We start from the raw sequence: 6,016 nt of genomic DNA, 5'->3' as shown, positions 1-6,016 counted from the left end.
TGTCAAACTCAACTTTATTGAATTTTCTATTACCTGTCATGCAAGAGTCAGTGCGTTCAAAAATTCATTGCACACGACATATCAGTGAATACATATCAATTAATCTATTTCACCATAAATTCTAATAAACAATACTATTACACAAAACTACACGAGAAAAAGGCTCCAAAAAAACACCTTAATTGCACTCTGTTTTCAATTTGGACATTCAAAACTGTAACAGTTAAACATTCATGACGAGCACAATCAAAACGGCGTGCTACGTCGTTCCGCAAACTGGCAACTACGTGGTATTCGGTGGATCATCACATGATGTGAACTATATTCGAACGCGGACCATTTAGGAAAATAAATATAATACCAAACGCAAATCGTGTATGTCGTATCGAGCCCATTGATAAGTTAACTCACCTGACAATTCTTAGTGCTTTTACTTGTGGGAGAAAAAAGTAAAACAGTAGAACATCATCGCACAATCTGGTTTGCAAACAAAAAAAAACTACTCGCAGCCGAAAAGCTACCACACCTCGTGCACCCAACAGATCACACATTCACACTTCTGCCAAAGTCCAAAGCCCGCTAAAAACCACTACAAACAGAGCCTATGCATTCTTGATACAAAAAAAAAACATATACTCATCTGTTTTATTTTGGTTATGCCTATGCCAGCGAAACAAACGCCGACTAGCACAGCGCAACGCTACTCTCTCCGCTCTTCAGGTAGTGCAATTCTCTTCGATCACACCACCATGTACTCCATTTTCGCACGTTAATAATAAACCGCTAGTTAGCGCGACGCACAAAGTTGGCACTCACACTCACGCAACCTAACTTGCCTTACAATTTTCAATTTGATTTCGTGGATAAATTATAACTTCCACTCAAGAAACACTGTGTTTTTCACAAAACCTTCACTTTTCTCACTTAGACGAAGCATCACAGATCACAACTTTACACTTTTTAACAAGTTTGGCCCCTAAAATCACTTATAAATCTTATAAATCAATGACTTTAACGGATAGCTTTCGGGGCACGTATTATCAGTTAGCCTTCTGATTATTTATAATATATTCAGTTATGCATTAACTGTTCAATAAGTTGAAAATATCTGAATCGGTAATTTCCGTGATTTTTAATACAAATTTTTGGTTTGTTATTGAAATATCAAGCTTTGTTATTCATATAGTCTTCGGGGAACAATATTTTGGTATTATTTTTTGTTATTTTACCAACTATGTAAACCATATTAAAATCAAAATGAGGTGTTTTTCCAATATCTGGTTGTGATATCATGATGATATTTTTTCTGCTCGGGTGTGATTGACTTCGTAAAACTAATAGCCATTTGTAATTACGGTAATAAAAGACCGCGATTATTAATGCTACTCATAATTCTAGCAGTTTAGTAGTCAATGTTGACCTTTCTGCACACAAAGTTTTTAAAAATTTTCCTTAGTCAAGCAAATCCGAACTTAACAAAAATTCAGATTTTTTTTTTCTAAATAAATTATTGATATGGCAGCGATAGCATGGCGCGTTGAAAATTACAAACTTTTTTGCCATAGAACAGGTAAAAGCTGAACGTGGCTTATAAAAATTCTCAAATATGAACTTGAAAATACATGTTGATTTACCTACTATTTTATATTTAATGACTACGATGACATTCATTTTGGAGAAGTAGATCGATGGGGTTTGTTTCATAAATTGCTCTATGTAAATAACAAATAAATTCTGTTAGTAGTGAAAAAGCTAAAAAGTAGGATTGCAAACCTAATTTAAGAACGCTTTTGTTTTGTTTTGTTATAGTTATTCCATTGTTGTGAGCAACTCCTGAATGTCATCATGAGTGCATATCGATAAAAATATAGAGTAGCATTGGTCTCCTTGATCTTATGAGGATTTTACGACTGATTTGTAGTAGTTTGTGAGAATAATAAGATTTATGTCCAGCAATCACAACTTTATCAAGTGCATCGTAAAACTGATATTGTTACTTGGGTAATCAGAGTCGCCGCTAAAATTTTCAAATAATAATCTGGAAGCATGCTGAAAATTAAACTAGAAAAAAATTGAACCCAAAACTAAGTGAAACCTGCCCTAATTTGTGCTTTAAGTTTTGTTTGACATGTACTGTCTAGTGATGGGAAACTTATCGATACTTATCGATAATATCGATAAATGCTGGTCATCGATATTATCGTTAATTTTTTGGCGTTAACGATAATTATCGATATTATAAGGGTGAGCACAAGTCAGTGCGGCTGGTTACTGGAGGAGACGAAAAAGAAGGAGACCTCACCTACCCTACTCCAGGAGTTGCTTTTGCCGCTAGGTATTTGTTGGGTGCTGTTATTCGACAAGATTTAGCATTGTTGGGGGTGGTGTAAGGGTTCGCCCCGGGTGTCACTGAGTTTCTGAGAAATAATGGTAACTAAAAAGATATTTATAGTTTTTAGTTTCCTAAGAACAGATGAATTCGACAACTTAGAACTTTAAAAAAATATCCAAACTTTCATAAAAAGAAATGATACGAAATTGTAATAAAATGCATGTTCTTTGGCTTGCCAAGTTTTATAATATGATGGACATGTATAACGACAGTCTATTGGTAATCCTCTGGTAATTGGTTAGTTTAACTTGAAACTGTTTAAGTTTAAAGTATCTGTTACCCAACAAACAATGTTCAGTTCCACTAAAAATCCAAATCAACGAAATTGCCAAAAATGTATTCTGGTTTATACAGGGGGTAGACAAAATAATTGAGATAAATAAAATTCTTTCGAATTTTAAATGGCCAGAACTTTACGAAAAATGAATCAATTTTGATGACCGGTTTCATTTCACTGAAAAACAGTATTATATTAGTATTACTTGGAAACTTGGTGTGACCAACCTACACCGAAAATATTTCGGATTTCAAGAGTGTGTGTCAAAGTGTACATTTTTGCAACGCATAGAACGTTTTAGGCAACTAAATTGTCTATCTAAAATACTTCATTTAAAAAAATCTGAGATCACCGGTATTTTCTAAAATCATTTTTTGTTTTTAAAATTATATGTTTTTCAGAGTAGGATCTTCAACTCATTTTTTTGATATTTTTGAAGGAAAGTTCAGATAATTTTTACTAAGATATATTGATTCATAAGAAAAAGGTTCAAATACCGTTAGGTTTTCTTACGCGGGGGATACATGCCTCGTGAAAAAAACCATGTTAATACAGAAATCCGCTTAATAAACCGCGCGTAAAAAACACGTTAATTTGAAAATCTGCATAAATAACCATTTAGAGAAAATCCGCGTGAAAATAATCTGACCTTTTTAAATGTTAATCCAGATAACTTTTCAAACGCAAGATTGCAAAGTTGCTTGGTTTAATAAGACCTACACACCCACAATGTTCGACTGAATTCTGCTAGAGTGCTGCAAGCTCAAAGAAAATTAGTACCCAACCGCCAACCGGGAAAAAACCGCCAAAATCAACACCCATACCTAATAAATTCATACCTCGATGATTCCTTGGCGAATTTTCAATCTTTGGCTACCAATAAACCCGAAATAAATTCTGATTTATTGACAACATATAAACCTAAGTGAAACAGAATGTCAGAAAGAGTTCTACGCGTTGCAAAAATGTACACTTTGGCACACACTCTGGAAATCCGAAACATTTCGAGTGACCCTTGGTCACGTCCAGTTCTCAAGTAATACTAGGAAACTAGGACAGTTTTCCAGTAAAATGAAACATGTTTAGTGGCTTAATCGCTGCGTGCACTTGGCCGAGAGGTTGGTGCATGCTCTAAAACAGTGAAAAAGCATCTGGAGAACATGGACATACATGCAGGAAGCGGCAGTCCCGTCCAACGGTCTCGGAGCTGCAGGCAATGACGCAGTGACAGCGGTTGAATAAGATGGTCAAGTCGATTTTCCCGGCGAATCGCGACGCGACAGTGGCATTGGACGACTAGACCTACCTCACCCTGTATGGCAACGACTAGCAGGGCTCTTCGTATTTTACCTCCCCCACGAAGGAAGTGAGCACCCCAAGAAGGAGCGGCTGTGGCTGACAATCAGTGAGAAAGGGATGTCAAAGTTGCTCTTCTTTCGCTCCAGGCTGGCCGTGAACGGGGAAATTTATAGTACGAAGTGCCAGTCGGAAGTTGCGTCGTTCATCAAGAAATACCATAAGCGCGAAGACACGGTGTTCTGGCCAGATTTGGCGTCGGCCAACTACTCGAAGCGATCGTTGGAGGAGATGGAGCGGCTGAATATCGATGTGGTACCGAAGTTGGCGAATCCGCCCAATGTTCCCTACCTGCTTCCCATCGAGAATTTCTGGAAAAACTTGAAGCGCAAGATCTATTCCAACAATTTTGTCGCGAGAAAGAAGGAGGAATTAATAAAAAAAAACGAAGAAAGAGCTTAAAAACATGGCTACACGCATGTTTTCGTCCGCCATGGCGAATCTTCCGGTTAACTGCCGGAAGGCTGCACGCAAGGACGTAATATTTTTTTGTGAGGAAGCTAACATCATAACCTTCCATGGGAAATTTATTCAACTCAATTATCTGTCATAGTTTTTTTTTTTTCATCACCATCTGAAATAGTTTTTTTTTCATCACCATCTGAAAAAAATTTTTTACCGCAAACGTTGACTGTCAAATTATCGATACTTGTCGATAATATCGATAAAAGCCCCGGAATTATCGATTGTTATCGATGTCCGTTTTGAGCGATATTTCCCATCACTAGTACTGTCAATAAATAAATCATTGAATTGAGTATCATTTTCGTATCAGAATAATACATATACTACAAAATTGAACCGCATCATATTTATTTAGTTATTTTGCGCCTTGGTCCGCCCTATTATTAGAGAAACTTTATACCATTATACCATGTTTCCATCAATTTAGCTGATAAATTACTTAAAATACATGGAAAAATCTCTTACTAAACTGGAACAGCCACTCTCTACACTCTCAAGAGCAAAGATAATGCACTACTAACAGATTCAAATGTTTCCCCGACACGCACGCGTAACTCATTACTCGATCCAAGGTAGCTTTGATATATCATGTCAGTTTTCCCGGGAAATCGTAGTCGCGCATTATTTGCCACAGCTGGTCTCGATCGACTGTATCATACGCTGCCTTGAAATCCAAGAAGACTGGATGTGCGGAGGTAAGAAAGCTTCTTTTTATCTCTTATCTTCTTTTAGTTATTGAAGATTTTTATTACAATAATGCACTAGTTTGATTGCAGAGGAACAGAAGAAGGTGAGAGACAAATGCCTATATCTGGATTGAATTATGTTTCACTTATATTCCAATATAAAAATCGTGTAGTCTGCAGATATTTGCACATTTTGAAGGTATGTGTTAGTAAAAGAGTGCATTTTTTTGAAGTTCGACAGCAACCAAAGAAATATAAGAGCCAAAAATAAAATTTCTTTAATGAAATTGTTATTTTTTCTATAGCAACAATTTAAATAGGTAGATAGAAGTATGGTGTTTTTAACAAAGTTGATTATTATAGAATATGCTACAACTTTGCCGAACAAAGTGAATTTTTATTTTAAAAATGAAAAAAGTAAAATTTGTTTTTCACAGTGTTAACAGTGTGCGCCCTTAACCTGGGAAACAGACGTTCAGAAAGCTTGGGCTTACCTCCGAGTTAGCCCCCTCCCCTTCCCTTTCCCTGTCAGCTTACGACCGAGGTTCCACCACGGGTCGGTAACCATGATCTTCGCTTGGTTATATGGAGGTGGATATAGATGCTTCTTTCGCAGGTTTGAAATCAAGTTATTAAATCAAAATTTTCGAAATAATAAAGATGCAAGACTACCATGACATATTAATAGTGATACTAAATGAATCGGTCTATGCTTCAAAGAAAACAGTATCAACGAGTCAACGGAAGTCTGCCTATCAGGCGCATTCTACATCGTTGCTTTGATTATACGACTGTACTGAATTAATAAAACTGTAGGGCTTGTTCATCATTGCTTGACCC

The sequence above is a fragment of the Wyeomyia smithii genome, chromosome 2, assembly GCF_029784165.1.
Source record: "Wyeomyia smithii strain HCP4-BCI-WySm-NY-G18 chromosome 2, ASM2978416v1, whole genome shotgun sequence".
NCBI classification, from domain to species: Eukaryota; Metazoa; Arthropoda; class Insecta; order Diptera; family Culicidae; genus Wyeomyia; species Wyeomyia smithii.
Note: the sequence above shows the minus strand (reverse complement) of the source record.